We start from the raw sequence: 21,740 nt of genomic DNA, 5'->3' as shown, positions 1-21,740 counted from the left end.
GCCCTTCCCTTCTTCCTCCAGGCCGGCAGGGGGCGCACTAGGCCCGCGGGACAGAAGGCTCCCAGGCAGGCAGGCAGGCAGGCAGGGAGGGGAACGGAGCGGGGAGGCCAAGGCCTCAACACACAACACAACAATACAAAACCTAAGGCCAATTAAAACAGACCCTGCCAAAAGAATCTGCGAAGCCCACCTCCTCCTCCAAGATGGACTGAACCCCCTCAACTGGGCTCTCCAAGCCAAGGGAGACTCCCCCTCAGGCATCAGAAGAGCGGCAAGACAACCGAGAAGAAGCCACAAGAGTCAAGACCAAGACCCACCCAGAGGGAAAGTGTTCTTGCCGGACATCATGAGAACCACTGACCGCAGAGGGAAGCGGATGAAGAAACACAACATACAAAGTATCTCCAGACCCACCAAGAAAATCCAACCAATGCTACGCTCAGCAAAGGACAAGAGGGATCCTCTCACCTCTGCAGGAGTCTACCATTGTGTACCATGCAGCTGTGGACAAGTCTACATAGGGACTACCAAACGCAGAATTGCCCAGACACGCGTCAAGGAACAGGAAAGGCACGGCAGACTACTCCAACCAGAGAAGTCAGCCAGAGCAGAGCACCTGAGGAACCAGCCTGGACACAGCAGATTATTCGAGAACACAGAAATGCTGGACCACAGCAACAACCCCCATGTCAGGCTACACAGAGAAGCCATTGAAATCCACAAAAAGCAGGTGGACAATTTCAACAGAAAGGAAGAAACCATGAAAATGAACAAAATCTGGCTACCAGTATTACAAAACTAAAATTACAACAGCACAACAACAGAGAGGAAACAACCAGGCACAGATTAACACCTCCCAGCAAGAGATTTTCCCAGGCTCAGGCAGGCCTTCAAATGCTAATGAAGGTGATCAGCTAAACATTCACACCTAACTGCAGCAGGGAAGAGCTCCTTGCCCCACCCCAGCCATTCCACAGATTCATGGTTTCCTCCTTTCTGTTGAGATTCTCCACATGCTTCTTGTGGATTTCAATGGCTTCTCTGTGTAGCCTGACATGGTGGTGGTGAGAGTGGTCCACCATTTCTGTGTTCTCAAATCATATGCTGTGTCCAGGTTGCTCCATCAGGTACGCTGCTATGGCCGATTTGCCCCAGGCTGTAACAAGCCACACCAAACAACTGTCAGGCCATCAAAAGCTAATCAAGGTGGTCAGTTGAAACATTCACGCCTAGCTCCAACAGAGAAGAGTCCTTTGTCCCACCCAGGTCATTATTCCACAGATGTATAAACCCATTGTCCTACTTCCAACAGACCTCACTACCTCTGAAGATGCTTGCCACAGATGCAGGTGAAACATCAGGAGAAATGCCTCTAGAACATGGCTCTATAGCCCGAAAAAACCCACAAGAACCTACAAATTAAAACAATTGAAGCAATACTAAACAACAAGCAATGAACAATACACTAAGACACAGTAAAACTGGGCCGGGCCAGAGTAATGGATACAGGATTAAAAGCATCGAGTCCTTTGGGAGATGCTAGCGGGGTACAAATAAAGTTTAATAATAATAATAATAATTGTGTGTGGGGGAAAGGTCAGGAGAGAGTGCCACCACCAGGCCTCAGCCTCCCCGCTCCATGGACGGACACACACGCACACGCACCCTTTCCCTCGTTTCCTAGAGCCCCTGATATCGAGCTCTTTTGGGAGGGTCTCCCAGCGGGAGAGATCCCTGAAGACCGCTAAAGGGGTCTTTAAACCTCGGTGAGCAGCCAGGTGAAAAGGTGAAAAGGGAGCTATTGATGGTATTTGGACCTCTGGGCCTTGTAAACAAGGGGGCCTTGTAAACAAGGGGGATCAACAAATACCTAGAAAATGATATAATCAGACCTTTTCCTGAGTTTCTGTTGATCCATCCCTTATCTTACTGTCTGCTCTGAAAATAAGCTTTGAGAAGGAATCAATCACGGCCCATGCAAATGTAAATATGGACTGTTTTGGGAGGACAAAGGATTTCCTCCCTGTTGCAGTAATCCTCGGGTCACATTCTTTTTGGGGCATGGGTCAAAGAGGAGAAGCAGGGAGGGGGACCAGAGTACATTTCATACAATATTCCATTACATAGATTTCATATATCTTACAGAGCATGAGACAATCCCTCCCCCATCCCCAGCGAAAGTTTATTACAATATTGGATCTTTATTATAACGCAAACTGGAGATCTCATAGTCCTTTGGCAAAGGTGCGTGGAAACTGAGGCTGCTTGCATTTCAAGGCAAGCACCAGAAGGAAGTTCCTAAGCCAGGGATATGGCAAAACAGTTCAGTTCATGAAATAAGAAAAAGGCAGGAGCCCAGTGATGGGCGCTGGGTTGGGTAGTAGCAGAGTCCATAGTCCAGTGCATAAGTCAGAGAGTTCACAAAGAGGAGACAGGAACCCGGTTATGTGCGCTGGGTCAGGAAGCAGCAGAATCCATTGTCCGGCCCTTGGCGAACTACAAATACTTGGGGGGGGGGGAAGATGCTCCGCATCACCCCCCCCCTGCCCCGCCCTCTGAGTGTTAGAGACCCTAGATTTGGGTCTTTTTAGGTCCAGTCACAGGATCATGGAAGGATTGAGACAGTCCCAATTAAAGACAAAAAAAACAAGGTTTTATTTTAGTTTCTTCATGAAGAAAAAAAGACGGACAGCCAATAGTGATATCGAGCTCTTTTGGGAGGGTCTACCAGCGGGAGAGGTCCCTGAAGACCGCTAAAGGGGTCTTTAAACCTCGGTGAGCAGCCAGCGGAAGCCAATCCAAAGAGCGAAAAATATTAAGAATTAATCCCACCAGAGGCTGAAGAGGTTCAGTGACCGAAGCGTTTATTTCTGCGATTCAGCTGAAAAGGATGCGATTGCAGTGATCATTCACATACAAGCATACATTCACAGAAGTTCCAGGCATTTTTATAGCGCACAGACAAAGGAAACATTTTCAAAAAATCCCGCCCGCCCTCTGCCGGCCGGCTTCGCCCTGATTGGCTGGCCCCGGAACAGCTGGGAGGAGGCTTGGCTGTACGTCCCGCCTCTTGACCAATCAACGAGCGTTGCTGCCTCAAGGGGGCCAATCGGCGCCTTCCTAGCGCCTCCGAAGATGGTCCAATCAGCAGCCAGGAGGTGGGACGAAGTTTGACAGCTCAGGGGAAATGGGATGCCCAGGGGGCATCTGCCAGCTGTTACTGAGCCTTTGTTCTCATCGGCGGAGTGGTAGACAAGGGGAACAATGAGTTTCCTCCGGTCTATGATTGGATTTGGGAGGAAGTATGAAAAGGTGAAAAGAGGAGCTATTGATGGTATTTGGACCTCGGGGCCTTGTAAACAAGGGGGGCCTTGTAAACAAGGGGGATCAACAAATACCTAGAAAATGATATAATCAACCTTTTTCCTGAGTTTCTGTTGACCCATCTCTTATCTTACTGTCTGCTCTGAAAATAAGCCTCGAGATGGAATCAATCACGGGCCCATGCAAATGTAGATATGATCAGTTTCGAGAGGACAAAGGATTTCCTCTTAGCAGTAATCTTAGGTCACATTCCTTTTTGGGGCGAAGTTCAGAGGGGAAGGCAGGGAGAGGGATCAGGGTACATTTCATATGATATCCCACTATATACATCTTATATATCTCATATACCTCATATACTTCATACAACTCATAAATGAATTCCCATCCCAGCAAAGTTTATTAAAAATAATAATAATGCATTTTCATTTTTGTTGGAACCATAATCTTCTTGGTGGAGGCGCATGTAGGCTGAGGCTGCTTGTCCTTCCAGGCAAGCCCGGTCTGAGGTTTGTGTCCAAAAGCATGGCAGAGAAAACAGTCCAAGGCAATAAGGCAGAAAGTCAATAAGTGAGGGCAAAAGAGTCCGAAGAGGATTTCCAAACTGTAGATGGTGGGGGCAATGTCCTTTGGGAAACTGTATCTCCCCGGTCGGGGCCCGGGCCCCATGCCTGGCCCCCTCTCCGGGGCTCCTACGGGCGACCGCCGTGGGTCCCAGGTTGCTGGATTCAATTGGGAGCGAGCACTGCCGCGGAGGAGCGGAAAACCCAGTCAAATTGACAATCAGCTGTTTGCTGTCTAATGATAATACTTTAAACAAAACGATTATTCCCTGAGCGCAGGGGCCCAGAAATGAGGAAAGCAAGATAGCAGTTAGTCTTAGAATTAATGGCAGAAAAATACAAAATTAGAACGGCGCCGATCCGCCATATTACTGTTTTACAAATGTGACACTTGGCTTTTAAGTCCTGATTCTTCCCCTCAAAAATGGCCCATTCCCCCAGGTCTTCTCTTTTAAGATACAAGAGGCAATTTTCACTTTGGGGTCCAAAATGGGGTCCAAAATGGCGGTTTCAGTATCCGCGAATTGGGCGAACACAGATCCTTGGTCCGGGGGGTGCCTGGAGGTACCTCCGCGCAGGCCCACGGCCCTCTGGAGCCTGGGGAAAGGGTTATTTTAATGTTGAATTAGTCTGAGGCAGGAAAGATACAAAAGTATCAAGCGGAAAGATTAAATGTTGCAAGTTTCAAGTGCTTTATTAGGGGAATGTTACAATGTAGGGAGAAGGGAAAGCAAAGAAAGGCTGAGTGCAGTCTTATTATTGAGCTGCCTGCTGGAGCACATGTCACCAGTTTCTTCCAATTGTGACAACCAGGAACTGCGGAACTCTCTGCTGCAGTGCAGGCCAATCGCTGGCGGGGGCCCTCCGCCATCACATCCAAGATCATCCTGGAGGAGTCCAGCTTGCACCCGGCCTGGCAAGCAGCGAAAGCTGCACCGTGCGGCCTGGCCTTGCGTGAAGCCCCTCGCCTGGCTAGCACAGCTCGTCAGGCCTGGCAAGAAGGAAAGCCGCGAGGGGCTTCGGGCGAGGCCAGGCTGCACGGTGCAGCCTCTCTCGCCTGACTTGCACCGCCCATCGAATACACGGCCTGATGAGCTTAGGCGATCCTCCCCACCCTAGAAAGTTTTAAGAAGAATCTCAAATCCTGGCTCTTCTGTTGCGCGTCCGGCAAGCCTGTAGCCAGGATTTCGATTCCGGGGGGGCTGAGTTTTTTTCAGGGGGGTTCGGGGGGGGGGGGCTGGGTTTTAGGGGGGAGCTGAGTCTGAGTGAAAGTCTAGCCTAGCAAACCTTTGGTATCCTTACCCCAATACCCTCCCCTCCATGCATATGGGATCTATTGAGGATGGTGATCAGATTATGATATGAATGAACATAACAGTTTAAATAATGCACCAGGAAGGCCTTCTCGCAAACTACCATGAGAATTTCGGGGGGGGGGGGCTGAAGCCCCTCAAGACCCCCCCCCCCCCCCCGCGCTACATGCCTGGCTTCCGGTGATTAATCATACGCTACCCCTCAACATTGGTCCTTCTCTCCTGTACGGAGACCTCTCTTGACCTCATGTCCGAAGAGTATCTCCTTCACAAATAACCTGCTCCATCCCTCTCTCATCCCGTGTTACTAGTTTTTAGTGCCTTACCTTTAGTATTTTACTCTGTACATGCAGCCCAGTCACTGCCACTGTCACAATCACTGTGTTATGTTAGATTTTGATTTTATATTGTGTGTTTTGATTTTATTTATTGTATTGCGTTGTTGGGCGTGGCCTCATGTAAGCCGCCCTGAGTCCCCATTGGGGAGATGGAGGCAGGGTATAAATCAAGTTTATTATTATTATTTATTATCGAGCTTTGCAAGCGGCAAAAGCCAGACGAGGGAGGCTGCATCATATGGCCCGGCCTCGCGTGAAGCCCCTCGCCTGGCTCGCACCGCTCGTCGGGCCTGGCAAGAAGGAAAGCAGCGAGGGGCTTTGGGCGATGCCAGGCTGCGCAGTGTAGCCTCTCTCACCTGACTTGCATCGCCCATCGAATACACTGCCCGATGAGATTAGGTGAAAGCCAGACGAGGGAGGCTGCATCGTGTGTCCTGGCCTCGCGAGAAGTCCCCCGCCTGGCTTGCACTGCCCGTCAGTCCTGGCAAGCGGCGAGTGGCTTCATGCCAGGCCAGGCCGTGCTGTGCAGCCTCCCCCACCTGCCTCTCGCTGCTTCCCAGGCTCAATGGGTGGTGCAGCCTCCCGCTTGCCAGGCTTGTTGGGCGATGCGAGCCAGGCGAGGGAGGCTCCATAATAAATAATAAAACTTTATTTACACCCCGCCTCCAGTGGGGTATACATTTACAGTGCTCACGTATCTCTAGAGTGTCACTATTGCAATAAAGAGAAGAGCCCCTCCGGCTTGGAAGCGGATTCAAGAACTCCGGTGTGTTTCCTCCCTTTGTGCCTTCAGGAAGACGCTTGAGAGGTCGAAGGAGACTGAGATGAGGAAGGTGATTTATCTCAAGACACCAACACTCCAGTCACACCAGTTTGAGCCAGGAATTTGAAAAACCGCACCTTGTGTTCTAATCTTTGTGCTATGTATTTGAATATGCATTTCATAGAGATGTGCTTTAATATGTATATTTTAAAGGATGTTTCAGATGACTTTATGTGTTTAGCTGTCGTAACCTGCCTTCAGCCACGAGGAGAGGCGGGAACAAAAGAAAACCATCATCATCATCATCCTAATTCATGAAAACGACACCTGTGAACACAGAGGGACAGCTGTCTTCAAATGTGGGATTCGGATGTGCGGTAATTAAAACTAAAGTCATATCCAAAAAAAGCAATAGATGGTGTAAAGACAATATATATTTAAGAACTGAAGCATAAAAACCAAACCCAGAGCGATGCGACTAACATAATAGGTTGAAAAATGATACCCAGAAGGGCCTCAGAGGATGCCTTGAACCCATGATGGTGAACCTATGACAGGCGTGTCAGCACTGACATGCGTAGCCATTTTCTATGACACACGGCCACATGCGGCTGCATACATAGAAGTATGGGGCCTCATCAGAAGCGGCTGAAGCAACTTACACCTTTCCCAAATCCCGAGGAGCGCACCCCTGGCTGTGGGTTCCTTGATTGCTCGCTTCTCCTTTTTGAATCCTATTTTTGTCTCCACCCCATCTCTCCCTCTGTCTCTCTGAGATCAGGAATTTAGATTTTAACCCCATTGCAACCTAGGCTCATCAAGGGGCGAAGAGCCGATCTGTTGGGGAGGAAAGCAGCAGCAGGAGCAACAACAACAACAACAACAACAACAACATAATTGGATTTCTTATCTGCCTCTCTGCTCAGGGTGAGGTGCAACATCTCTAATACACATAATTACAAGCAATCAAATGCCTATATTAAAAGGCATCAACCAAAGATTTACACTGTGAGTTTTCCGGGCTGTCTGGCCATGTTCCAGGAGCATTCTCTCCTGATGTTTCGCTCACATCTTATGGCAGGCATCCTCAGAGGTTTGTTGGAAACTCGGCAAGTGGGGTTTATATCCCTGTGGAATAACGTCCAGGGTGGGAGAAAGTACTCTTGTCTGTTGGAGGCAAGTGTGAATGTTGCAACTGGCCAGCTTGATTAGCATTGAATGGCCTTGCAGCTTCAAAGTCTGGCTCCTTCCTGCTCAGGGAAATCCTTTCTTGGGAGGTGTTAGCTGAGCCTGACTGTTTCTTGTCTGGAATTCCATTTTTTAGGGTTCATACCCCTGTGGAATAACGTCCAGGGTGGGAGAAAGAACTCTTCTTGAGGCAAGTGTGAATGTTGCAATGGGCCACTTTGATTAGCATTGAATGGCTTGACAGTGTAGAGATATGTTTATTATAAAGTGTTTATTATACTGTGTTTAAACTGTATTTATGTTTTACATTGGTTGCCATGGCCTAGCTGTGAGAGATAGGTTGCCATGGTGACAAGGCAGAAGAGGAGGTGGGCGGAGCTTAAGGAGAAAAAGGTTTGAAAGTGACAGTTAATTTTCAGTCAGGAGGATGAGACCCTGAGAGGAGGAGCAGAGTCAGATAGGACTCTGGAAAAGTAGTTCAGTCAGGAGGATGAGACCCTGAGAGGAGGAGCAGAGTCAGATAGGGCTCTGTGGTGTGAAGCAGTGTAAATTCAGTTAGTTCTTAGTATTTGTGAATATTTCTTCAGCAAGGGAGCTGAAGGTGAAACCTCGTTAGATTGCTTGAGTTAAAAAGAATCTAACAGAGGGGGTTTTAGGATCGCCAGTAGTGTAAGACTGGAGATCAGTGGTTTGATCCGGTATAGGACAAACAGTGAGAATATTCACAACAAGGAACACTGAAATAATAAAGCACTTCACTGTAGAAGGAGTTTATAAGATTGTAACATCTAAAGCCTGAATGTATCTCAACCAAGCCATATTGTAACCATCAAGCATATGCCAAGCTCAACATCTCAATATTGCAACAATTACGCTTTGTTAACAATAAACTTGTTCTCTTTGTATTTTAAACCTGCCTCCTCCATTGATTTTACGTTCGGTGCATTCCACTCTACCAAAGTTACCTCACTACCTAAACAGAGACTTTAAGACCAGCGTCTCTAAACATATTGGTGGCAGTTTAATTTAATAGCAGTCTCGGAACTTCCTTACAGTTAATGGTGGCATTAGGAGAATTAATACTTTCTTACATTTTTGGTAATCCCATTTGGTGGGATTAACGCACGTCTTTACATTCATTTGGTGGCATTGATACGTCTTTACAGACAGCTTCAAAGTCTGGCTCCTTCCTGCTCAGGAGAATCCTTTGTTGGAAGGTATTAGCTGGGTCTGACTGATTCTTGCCTGGAATTCCTCTGTCTTCTGAGTGTTGCTCTTTCTTTACTGTCCTGATTTTAGAGTTTTTAAAATACTGCTAGCCAGATTTTGTTCATGTTCATGGTTCCCTCCTTTCTGTTGAAATTGTCCACATGCTTCTGGATTTCAATGGCTTCTCGGTGTAGTCTGGCATGGCTTTACTCACAATTTTCCCCACTACGTACTTTTGTGAGACCTTATTCCCAGTGTTAAATAATATCAAAACCATCAAAAGAAACAGATTGACAGATGATCCTAGTAGCACTTGCTTGGGCTTGAAGAGTACAAAATGCCAACCTTCCATTGAACATTTAGTCAATGAAATTCAGCAACAAAAAACTCACTGATAGGCAGCTTAGTTAAAGAATTTCTCCTCCCACTCAGTTATCTTCGTTTACGGCAACACACACAAATTAAATAATATCAAGACCAACAAAAGAAACCGACTGAAGGATGAACAAAGAAGTCACTAAACAGGTAAGTTAAATAATTCGTTTTTGGGTTATTGAATACAGTTATATATTGCAATTATGCATTTTTGTTATTTAAACTATAAATATTGCAAAATTATGGAATTTGTTTCTCAATTTTTTTTATGCTCGGTTTTTTGGCGAATTTTGACACACCAAGGGTAAAGGTGGTGGTTCATGCCTCCTTACAGGAAGGAAAATTTCCAGCGTGCTATAAAACCGCTGTTGAAAAAACCAGCACTGGACACACTCAATTCGACAACTATCGGCCAGTTTCCAATCTCCCCTACTTGGGCAAAGTTGTGGAACGTGTGGTGGCAACACAACTCCAGGGATTTCTGGTAGACACCTATTATCTAGACCCGGCAAAGTCTGGCTTTAGGCCGGGACATGGAACTGAGACAGCCTTGGTCGCCTTGGTAGATGATCTTCGCTGGGAACTGGACAGGGGGAGTGTGTCCCTGTTAGTTCTGCTGGACCTCTCAGCGGCCTTCAATACCGTTGACCATGGTATCCTTCTGGGACACCTCGAGGACATGGGACTTGGTGGTACTGCTTTGCAGTGGCTCCAGTCCTTTCTTGAGGGACGGTCCCAGAAGGTGTTACTGGGTGACACCTGTTTGGCCCCACAACCATTGTCATGTGGAGTCCCACAGGGATCAATTCTTTCCCCGGTGTTGTTTAACATCTACATGAAGCTGCTGGGAGAGATCATCCGGAGTTTCGGACTGAGATGTTATCTGTACGCGGATGATGTCCAAATCTGTCACTCCTTCTCACCTGTTACCAAGGAGGCTGTCCAGACCTTGAACTGGTGCTTGGCTGCTGTGTTGGACTGGATGAGAGCTAACAAATTGAAACTGAATCCAGACAAGACAGAGGTCCTCCTGGTCAGTCGTAAGACCGAACAGGGCATAGGGTTACAGCCTGAGTTAGACGGGGTTACACTCCCCTGAAGACGCAGGTTCGTAGCTTGGGAGTGATCCTGGACTCATCGCTGAGCCTGGAACCCCAGGTCTCGGCGGTGGCCGGGAGAGCTTTTGCACAATTAAAACTTGTGTGCCAGCTGCACCCGTACCTTGGGAAGCCTGATCTGGCCACGGTGGTCCACGCTCTTGTTACATCCCAAATAGATTACTGCAACGCACTCTATGTGGGGTTGCCTTTGAAGAATGTTTGGAAACTTCAATTAGTCCAACGGGCGGCGGCTAGATTACTCACCGGTGTGTCATACAGGGAGCATACTACCCCCCCCCCCCCCCCGTTATGTCAGCTCAACTGGCTGCCGATCCAGTTCCGAGTGCAATTCAAAGTACTGGTTTTGACCTACAAAACCCTATACGGCTCCAGCCCAGCGTACCTGTCCGAACGTAACTCCTTCTACGTCCCACCTCGGAGTTTAAGATCTTCGGGGGAGGCCCTGCTCTCGGCCCCGCTCTCGGCCCCGCCTTTATCACAAGTGAGACTGGCGGGGATGAGGGACAGGGCCTTCTCGGTGGTGGCCCCTCACCTGTGGAATGCGCTCCCCGGGGAAATTAGGTCATCAACATCCCTCCTCTCCTTCAGAAGGAAGCTGAAGCCATGGATATGGGACCAGGCCTTTGGGTAAGCTGGCAGATGGATAAAAAGACAATGGTGGCAGAGTAGGAAAGGACAATGACAATGCTGGATGGATTATGGATTTATGAATTGACGAATGTTGACCACAAGATGATTTTATTGCTGCTGTTGTTTTAATTTGACTGTTTTAATTAGTTATAACTGTCGTCGTTATATTGTAAATTGTATATTGTATTTTGTGAATGGTTGGGCATCGAATTGTGCCTTTTGTAAGCCGCCCTGAGTCCCCCCTAGGGGGTTGAGAAGGGCGGGGTAGAAGTGTCAGCTCGCAGCAGCTGTTCCCAAAGACGACACAGGACCTCCATCCTACTGGACACATGAACATACAGAAAGCCGAGATTGACCAGCAGTGGCTGGTCACTCCTCATATACACACACACCCACATTTGAAAAACAGTTCCCGCCAAACCAAAACCCCGCGCAATGTTCCCTTCAACAGCCAACCGTCTCCTTCCAAGGTCGCCAGCTGCAGAGTCCTTATCAGGGCCTGATAAGGACTCTGATAAGGACTATGGGAGGAGATCCACCCAATTGGACTGGCGATGGTTTGTGTATGCCCTCAGGAAGAGCCCCAACGTCTGCTGTGTGCGTTCGACTCCCCCGTTTGTCATGGGGTGGAAAGTTGAGCTTAAATTCCTCTCAGCTCCTAACAACTGCATGAACTTCCCCCAAAATCTCGCTGTGAATTGGACCCCCCTGTCACTTATGACTTGATCTGGACACCCATGCAAGTGATAGACGTGTTTTATGAACAGCTCCGCCAGTTTCTCTGCAGATGGGAGTTTGGGCAGTGCAATGAAGTGTGCCTGCTTAGAAAACAAGTCCAGGATCGTCCAGATATAGCGCTGGCCCCTGCTGACCGGGAGTTCACCCACAAAGTCAATGGCGATGGAACTCCATGGCCTCGAGGGGTTCGCTACCTTTTGTAACAGCCCTGTGGGTTTCTGTGTAGGGACCTTGTTTCTGGCGCATGTGTCATACTGAGATACGTATGTTTTGGTGTCGCCCCTCATCCCTGGCCACCAGCATTGCCGTACCAGAAGCTTCGTTGTTTTTGTGACTCCCAAATGGCCTGCACTTTTACTATCATGACACCTTGCCATTACCTTTCCCCGCAAGCTCCCGGGGACATACAATTTCCTGTTCACTAACCCCAATCCATCCTTCCACTCCACTCTTTTCTTGTTTCCTTAGAGCCATTCATGTCCTTGGTATGCTTGCTTCAACTCCTCCTCCCATCCCTCACCCCCTTTGCCTGCTACTCCCGTGAGTTTCTGGCTGCGCTCTGTTTGTGCCCGAGTCAACACTGTCATGCCTCGTTCAGAGATGAGACACCCGCTCGGGCTCCTCTCCCCCCCTTCACATTGCGGCATATGGGAGAGCGTATCCACTAAAACATTTTCCTTCCCCTTGAAGAATTTGAGCTTGAAATCGAACCTACTGAAATACTGTGCCCACCTTGTTTGGCTGACAACTTCCAGGGTGAAGTGATGTATTGTAAGTTTTTATGGTCGGTCCACACCTCAAAAGGCACACCGCTCCCCTCCAATAGTGCCTCCAACCCTCTAAGGCCTTTAATATTGCTAGCGCCTCCTTCTCCCAAATTGGCCAATTTCTCTCTGTTTTGGTGAATTTTTTTGACAAGAGCCCACATGGCTTCAACGTGCCCCCGAGTCCCTCTGCATCAATACTGCCCCGTACGCCCAGTCCGAGGCGTCGCAGTGAACTATGAATTGTTTGGCCGTATCAGGGTGGGTCAGGATTGGCTCTTCTATGAATCTATGCTTCAGTTTCTCAAAAGCCTCTTGGCATTCTGCTGACCAGACTAACCTTGCCCCTGGGGACCGCACCTTGGCCGTCTCCCTCCTCCCCTTGGTCTTCAACAACTCTGTGAGGGGCAGAGTGAGTTGGGCAAAGTCTTTGATGAACGATCTATAAAAGTTTGCAAATCCCAAGAAGGATTGCAACTGCTTGCGCGTTGTTCGGGGTTCCCAATTTTTCACATCATCTACTTTTGTAGGGTCCATCGAGATGCCCTTATGTGAAATCCTATATCCTAGGAAATCTATCTGTTCCTTGTTGAACTCACACTTGGGTAGTTTGGCAAACAGTTTTGCCTCCCTCAACCTTTGGAGCACCTCCCTCACCAGTTTGACGTGGTCGGACATATTTCGGCTGAATATGATCACATCATCTACAAAGCAATAAACCCCACGATACAATAACGGATGCAGCACCTCATTGATCATTTGCATAAATGCCCCCCGGCCCCCCTTAATCCGTATGGGCACACACAGTAGTTGTACAACCCCAGGGCGTAGGAGAAAGCAGTCTTCCATCTGTCCTCTGGTTTAATCCGCAATTTGTGGTAGGCCTCGACCAGGTCCAGTTTCGTAAACACCCTCCCTTCCGAAAGTCTCGATAGCAAATCTTTGGTCAGGGGCAAAGGGTAGCTGGTGGTCGTGCTCACTGCGTTTAGCCCTCTATAGTCTACGCACAGCCTCAGGGAGCCGTCCTTCTTTCGTCTGAACAGTACAGGGGCTCCCAAGGGGGATTCGGAGGGTTCTATAAACCCCTGGGCTAAGTTCTTGTCTCTGTATTTTTTTAACTCATCCATCTCTCTGGCCGACATAGGGTATAGTTTGCTCTTGGGGAGGCTAGCGTTTTTATTAAGTTCAATTTTCATCTCTACCCTTCTCTTGGGGGGAAACTTATCAGCTTCCTTTTCATCAAATACATCTGCAAAGTCTTGGTACTCGGGGGGGGGGGGTGTCTTGTACCCAGTCTGGTGGCGTACTTTCCTCCCCTTGGCTGCATTCCCCCTTTGGGGCCCCTCAGAAACATAGGCTCCCTTCCCTCCAATCTACTTGTGGGTTTGCCTCCCTCAGCCACGGCATGCCCAAGATTATATTGTACATTGCCATTTGGGACACGACGAAAGTTACTCCGCCTTCCCAGGCGCCTACCTTGCACCTCACTCTCTCAACTTCGAACCTTTCCGGGACCCCTGATGCCACCGACCCATCCAACTGAGGGAATGCTATGGGGGCCTGCAGGACTGTTTTCTCGCATTTCAGTTCGTCTGCCAACTCAGGGGTCATTATGTTCCTTGAGCACCCACAGTCTATGAACGCTTTACAGCTGGCCCATCTGTCCTCCCCCTCTAGCTTGATAGGGAATACTAGCATTCCTGGGTTGTGACTCACCAGACTCTGTGTTGGGGCCTCAGGGGGGATGCCTTCCTCCGCTCTCTTCCCAATAGCTGGCTTTGCTTTGGCCTGAGGGCCCCCTCCCCCCTTCCGCTGCCAACATTCGGCCGCTCTGTGATTTAGACGGCCACAAACAAAACATCCGCTCCGACGTTCCTTGGATCCACCTTTTGGCTCCCTCCTGGCTGGTTCTTTCTCTGGTTTCCGGCTCTCCTCCCTCTGCCGGGCGGTCTGCGGCGTTGATCCCCGATGTCTCCTGACCTGGGCCAGCGTCATCTCGATGCGTCCCGCTAGCTGTATCCACCCGCGGATCGTCTCCGGATCGTCGCGATGTAGCGCCCAGGAGAGTATTTCCTTCCTCTGGCCTTCCTTAAAGATTTCGATTTTAGTGACGGCTGACCACTCGGGCACTTTTTCGGCCAGCGATTGAAACTCCTCCACATATTCCGACACCGTCTCCTGGCCTTGAGATACGGTCTTCAGTCTATCTCTCACTCTGACTCGCTCGAGCGGATCTCGGAAGCGCACCTCCAGGGCGGCCAGGAATGCTCTCACCGACCCCAAGCATGGGTCGTGCCTGGCATGGAGCTGGACATATCAGCTCGCTGCGCCTCTCCTCAGTGCTGCGCCCATAGCCCGCACCCGGCTGGCTTCCGATTTGAAAGTAGGGGCGTTATCTTCCAAGTAACCCCTCACCATAGTCAGGAAGAAATCAAGGTCTCCAGCTTCTCCTCCAAACTCCACCCGCAGCTCTTCCCTCCTCTGCTGGGGAATGGGTGGTTGCACCTCCCGGGCGCCCGCACACGTTGGCCCACCCTGGAGCTCCTGCCGCTCTGGGGGCAATCCTCGTAGCCCTGTGCCATGCCCGGCCCCGGTCGGGGGCACCAGGGATGTAGTTTGGTGGGCAACTGCGGCTCCCCGTGGCCCTCTTCCTTCCTCATCGCTCTCTACCCCTCGGCCCCAGCTCGTCTGGGCCTTGGGGCGCGTTCCGGGGTCCCGGTCGCTCCTTTCGCCCATGCTCCATAGCGACTGCTTGGGGCCGTGGTTCCTCCACCAGAGGGGCTAGGCGCTCCACCAGCCTCGACATCATAGCAAGGGTCTCCATAGCCGCTACCCTCTCTTCCAGATATTCCATCCTCTGGGGGGAGGGGAACTCCAGGTCGCTGCTTCCTCTTGCGGCCTCCCCTTGGGCCTTTCACTCGCCTCTGGGTCACTCCGTTGGGCCGGGCGTAAGCAGTCAATGATGCTAAGACCGTCACTCTTTCCAGCTCTGTCTCTGTGTCTCCAAAAGGCGAGTACTGCACACCTCCCTCCGCCCCGAAGAGGGGGTTCTCCTCCGGTGGGATTTCATCTTCATCCATAGTAGCACCTCACCGTGAGTGTGGGATGGTGCAAGGAATCTCGGCTTAAATGTCAGCTCGCAGCAGCTGTTCCCAAAGACGACACAGGACCTCCATCCGTTATCAGCAAAGAACTTTACTACTGGACACATGAACATACAGAAAGCCGAGATTGACCAGCAGTGGCTGGTGACTCCTTATATACACACACACACCCACATTTGAAATAATAGTTCCCGCCAAGTCAAAACCCTGCGCAATGTTCCCACCAACAGCCAACCGTCTCCTTCCAAGGTCGCCAGCTTATCAGGGCCTGACGTCAGGACCCTAGTTTTCAGTGCCCAAACCAAGGGCCTGGAAAAAGGATCCTGACATAAAAGCACTACAAATAAATAAATAAATAAATAAATAAATGGTTGCCCATCACTGCCTTAAACCCCAGCTCCATCTGCCTTTCCAGTAGGAGGTTTCGCCCTTCCGTATCCCCTTTTTGTAAACATGCATTTCATTAATAAAAAAAAAGAAACAGTCTGACTACTTAAACTGAATTACAGTGTCACGAAAGGATGCGTGTCTAAAACATGACACCAACATGAAATGTTTGTAAAGCTCTGCCTTAGAGTCTCTCTGGGATCAATGACCACACTTCCCTCCAATGGGAATTCTACGTCTATGTTGACATCAACTCTCAGGGACGCTCTTTCCACGTGCCATCTCTCAGGGAAACGTGGATTGTGCTTTTCCTGCATGGCAGGGGATTATCGTTATTATATTTATTTATTTCCCACTTTTTCTCTCCATTTGGACACTCAAAGCGGCTCACAAATCAAAAGCGTCGCAATACAACTTAAAATATACAAATATTAAAACAGTATTGATCATCACTAATATTTTTAAAAATTGGTCAAATCCATAAAAGCACATGAAGCTTATAAAATCATTGCAGGATCGGATGTCCCATGTCATCTCCTCCAAGATGGGAACGTAGACCTGAACTATAAGCAAAGGTCATTCCACACTCCATGCATGTATAGGGTTTTTCTCCTGTGTGATTCGTTTGATGTGAACGAAGACCTGAACTATGAATGAAGCTCTGTCCACATTCCAGTCATTTATAGGGTTTCTCCCCAGTGTGTTTCCTTTCATGTTTACGTAGACCTGAACTATGAGCAAACCTCTGTCCACATTCCAGGCATTTATAAGGTTTCTCCCCAGTGTGTGTCCTTTCATGTGAACGTAGACTTGAATTACAAGCGAAGTTCCGATCACATTCCAGGCATTTATAGGGTTTCTCCCCAGTGTGAATCCTTTGATGTGTACATAGATTTGACCTCTGAGTGAAGCTCTGTCCACATTCCTGGCAATTATAGGGTTTCTGCCCAGTGTGAGTCATTTGATGCCTGCGTAGATGTGAACGATCAGCAAAGCTATGTCCACATTCCAGGCATTTATAGGGTTTCTCCCCAGTGTGTTTCCTTTCATGTGCATGTAGACCTGAAATCTGAGCAAAGCTCTGTCCACACTCCAGGCATGTATAGGGTTTCTCCCCAGTGTGTGTCCTTTCATGTCTACATAGACCTGAAATCTGAGCAAAGCTCTGTCCACATTCCTGGCAATTATAGGGTTTCTGCCCAGTGTGAGTCATTTGATGCCTACGTAGATGTGAACTATCAGCAAAGCTCTGTCCACAGTCCAGGCATTTATAAGGTTTCTCCCCAGTATGTGTCCTTTCATGTGCATGTAGACCTGAAATCTGAGCAAAGCTCTGTCCACATTCCTGGCAATTATAGGGTTTCTCCCCAGTGTGAATCCTTTGATGTGTACGTAGATGTGAATTATCAGCAAAGCTCTGTCCACATTCCAGGCATTTATAGGGTTTCTCCCCAGTGTGAATCCTTTGATGTGCATGTAGATTTGAACTCTTAGTGAAGCTCTGTCCACACTCCAGGCAGGAATAGGGTTTCTTCCCAGTGTGAATCCTTTGATGTGCATGTAGATTTGAACACCAAGTGAAGCTCTGTCCACAGTCCAGGCATTTATAAGGTTTCTCCCCAGTATGTGTCCTTTCATGTGAACGTAGACCTGAAATCTGAGCAAAGCTCTGTCCACATTCCTGGCATTTATAGGGTTTTTCCCCAGTGTGAATCCTTTGATGTGTACGTAGATATAAACTCTGAGTAAAACTCTGACCACATTCGAGGCATTTATGGGGTTTCTGTACAGTGTGAGTCCTTTGATGTCGATGTAGATGTGAACTATGAGCAAAGCTCTGTCCACATTCCACGCAGAAATAGGGTTTCTCCCCAGTGTGAATCCTTTGATGTGTACGTAGATTTGAACTCTGAGTAAAACTCTGACCACATTCGAGGCATTTATGGTGTTTCTGCACAGTGTGAATCCTTTGATGCCTACGTAGACTTGAACTATGAGCAAAGCTCTGTCCACACTCCAGGCAGGAATAGGGTTTCTCCCCAGTGTGAGTCTTTACATGTTGCTGCAGATGATCTCTCCGAGTGAAGCTCTTTCCACACTCCAGGCATTTAGACGCTTTCTCCTCCATGTCAACAATGATAACGGGTGTTTAAAGCCAATACTGAGACTTGACTCTTCTTTATTCCTTTGTTATCTGTAAGTGAAGTCAAGAATTCAGCAAGATCATCGCCTCGAGAGGATGTCTTCTCCCTCTATTATTGGTTTCCTTACTGCATCCAAGAGGTCGCTCCAAAGAGTCCTCACTTCCCTGGTGAAGAAAGAAGAGAAAGATCAATGTAATTTTGATGTTGATGTTGCTGTTTGTTGTTTATGCTTTGATTTTATTGCTGTAATATGTTGTCAGGGCTTGGCCCCATGTAAGGAGGAGATGGGGAGATGGTGGCGGGGTATAAATAAAGATTATTATTATTATTATTATTATTATTATTATTAAAAGGAATGGAAGGCGGGCTGGCCGGGAGAAAGGAGCGGTCCTTGGCAAGGCTCAAGGGCACCGTTCGCTGGATCATGTGTCTCCCTGAATGACCAGGAATGGGCTCAATGCTCAGAAGGGACACCAAGATGGCTGTGCTGCCTCCCTTCCCATCACGAGTCCCAGGTCTGCTTTCTGAGCATCCCAAATGGGCAAAACATCAGGAGAGAATGCTTCTAGAACATGGCCATACAACCCAATATCATATCTGGAAACTATCTTAGACAAGGGGGAAAAGGCTTAATAGCCAGACGATAGAAATATTTCCTACACTACAACTTGGAAGATAATCCATGGCTGATACCAAATGAGAGACTCCCCCCTGGGCACACAGAAGATGGGGCAACTTGGAAGGCGCTGAACGGACTGCGCTCTGGCCCCACGAGATGCAGAGCCAACCTTCAGAAATGGGGCCACCAAGTGGAATCCTCGACATGCGAGTGTGGAGAAGAGCCAACCTCCGACCACCTGCTGCAATGCACCCTGAGCCCTTCTTCCACATGATGCACGATGGAGGACCTCCTTGCGGCAACACCAGAGGCACTCCAAGGGGCCAGAGACTGGTCAAGGGACATTTAATGGAATACCAAGCCTGCAAACTTTGTGTTTTGTTTGTTAAAAATACATAAAACAACTGTTTGGTTTTGTCTTGAGGGGATAAATAATAATAATAATGTGTTTCTGTCACGTGGTCTCCTCTCCCCCTCCCCCTGGGAATGGCCAGAAAAGGAAGCCGTGCTTGGAAGGGGCTGGGAAGGGGTTCCTGGCCACGTTTCTGGTTCCCAGGAGGCCTCCCCCCCCCTCTGAGGAGACCAGCCTGTCTTGGGCCTGGGCTGAGGGGGCCCCCAGGTGCCTCCCCAGTATCAGGTTGTATTTGGGGGAAAGGTCAGGAGAGAGTGCCCCCCACCCCACCCCTCTCTGGAGCACGGCCAGGCCATGGCCACATGGGGAGGGGGAGGGAGGGGGACACTCCCCGCCACCCAGGGTGATGATGGGGGTACAAATGGGGCCACAAAGTAGAATCCTCGACATGCGAGTGTGGAGAGGAGCAAACAACTGACCACCTGCTGCAATGCACCCTGAGCCCTTCTTCCACATGATGCACAAGGGAGGACCTTCTTGCGGCAACACCAGAGGCAGCACTCCAAGGGGCCAGAGACTGGTCAAAGGACATTTAACCAGCTACCAAATTCACCAGTTGTGTATTTTTCTGTTTGTTTGCTTTGTTCTGTTAGAATTATAGAATCATAGAATCAAAGAGTTGGAAGAGACCTCATGGGCCATCCAGTCCAACCCCATTCTGCCAAGAAGCAGGAATATTGCATTCAAATCACCCTTGACAGATGGCCAGCCAGCCCCTGTTTCAAAGCTTCCAAAGAAGGAGCCTCCACCACACTCTGGGGCAGAGAGTTCCGTTGCTGAACGGCTCTCACAGTCAGGAAGTCCTTCCTCAGGTTCAGATGGAATCTCCTCTCTTGTAGTTTGAAGCCATTGTTCCCTTGCGTCCTAGTCTCCAGGGTAGCAGAAAACAAGCTTGCTCCCTCCTCCTCCCTGTGGCTTCCTCTCACGTATTTATACATGGCCCTCATCATATCTCCTCTCAGCCTTCTCTTCTTCAGGCTAAACATGCCCAGCTCCTTTAGCCGCTCCTCATAGGGCTTGTTCTCCAGACCCCTGATCTGCTCCCTCCTCCTCCCTGTGGCTTCCTCTCACATATTTATACATGGCCCTCATCATATCTCCTCTCAGCCTTCTCTCCTTCAGGCTAAACATGCCCAGCAGCTCCTTTAGCCGCTCCTCATAGGGCTTGTTCTCCAGACCCCTGATCTGCTCCCTCCTCCTCCCTGTGGCTTCCTCTCACATATTTATACATGGCCCTCATCATATCTCCTCTCAGCCTTCTCTCCTTCAGGCTAAACATGCCCAGCAGCTCCTTTAGCCGCTCCTCATAGGGCTTGTTCTCCAGACCCCTGATCTGCTCCCTCCTCCTCCCTGTGGCTTCCTCTCACATATTTATACATGGCCCTCATCATATCTCCTCTCAGCCTTCTCTCCTTCAGGCTAAACATGCCCAGCAGCTCCTTTAGCCGCTCCTCATAGGGCTTGTTCTCCAGACCCCTGATCTGCTCCCTCCTCCTCCCTGTGGCTTCCTCTCACATATTTATACATGGCCCTCATCATATCTCCTCTCAGCCTTCTCTCCTTCAGGCTAAACATGCCCAGCAGCTCCTTTAGCCGCTCCTCATAGGGCTTGTTCTCCAGACCCCTGATCTGCTCCCTCCTCCTCCCTGTGGCTTCCTCTCACATATTTATTATCCATGGCCCTCCTCATGTCTCCTCTCAGCCTTCTCCTCTCTTAGACTGGTTGTTGTGACACGACCAATCAATGAATGACTAAAGGGTGAGGATGGATGGGCGATTCCGGCCAGGGAAGCCTGCCTGCCTTCGGGACAGAGTTTGCCCGTGTTGGAAGGAGCCAACCCCTGAGGAGGAGGCGGGGGGGGGGGGGGCGAGAGTGAGGCCTTCCTTCCTTCCTGCCTGCCTTCTTCCCGGGCTGAGCCCGAGCTCCTCCCCCTCCTCCTGGTTCCTCTCTTCCGAAGGCCAAGGTGGGCGCCACTCCCTTCGTCCATGGGGGAGGGGACACTCCAAGAAGGAAGGAAGGTCCCCAGGTGCCTTCCCAGTCTCAGGTTGTATGTGGGGGAAAGGTCAGGAGAGAGTGCCCCTGACCCCTCTCTGGAGCATGGCCAGGCCATGGCCACACGGGGAGGGGGACACTCTTGGCATCCCAGGGTGATGATGGACTCCAGCCAGGGAAGCCTGCCTTCGGGGACAGAGTTTGCCCCGTGTTGGAAGGCGCGAACCCGTGAGGAGACGATGGGGACTCTGTGGACTGACCCTCCCTCTGAAGGGGTGAATAATAGAGCTTATGAGGAGATTATGAGTGCCTGTTGGGAAAATGCTGAAGCCTGTAAACGCCTAAGGAAGAGCCTTGTCCTTTGCCATGGAGAAGGTGCAAGGGCAAGAGGAGAGACAGTTTTGGAGCTGAAGGACAAGGGACAGGAGGACACCCAAGGATCGGAGGTCCTGACATGGGTGCAGGAGGCCCCTAAGTGGGCGAAAGAGAGGGCTCTGTCCTTGTTGACGTTGAGAGGAAGAGGGGAAAGGACATGTGTGGGAAGGAAGCTTGGGAGAGGGGTGGGAAAAGGGCCTAAGAATGGATCAGGCGGGAGAGGCAGCCTTTGGAGAGACCTCTGGTCGCCTGGCTGTTTCTGCCTCAGTGATTTTTGGCTTCAAACCTCACGGAGACTGGCTGGCTTTGTAAGATCCACCTTTCAGCTCATAACAGAGTTCCCTTCCCCTCCCTCCCTCGGGGAGGCTCTGCTGGGTGGCCGA

At 49.6% G+C, this 21,740-nt stretch overlaps 1 pseudogene; it reads right to left on the bottom strand.

Annotated features, from left to right (window-relative positions):
• Positions 1–18,283, bottom strand: part of LOC137096899 (zinc finger protein 208-like) — a 28,732-nt pseudogene extending 10,449 nt beyond the window's left edge.
• Positions 18,284–21,740: the final 3,457 nt, after the last annotated feature.

This window comes from Anolis sagrei, chromosome 4 (assembly GCF_037176765.1).
Source record: "Anolis sagrei isolate rAnoSag1 chromosome 4, rAnoSag1.mat, whole genome shotgun sequence".
In the NCBI taxonomy this organism is placed as follows: domain Eukaryota; kingdom Metazoa; phylum Chordata; class Lepidosauria; order Squamata; family Dactyloidae; genus Anolis; species Anolis sagrei.
Note: the sequence above shows the minus strand (reverse complement) of the source record. Positions and strands in the feature narration are given on the sequence as shown.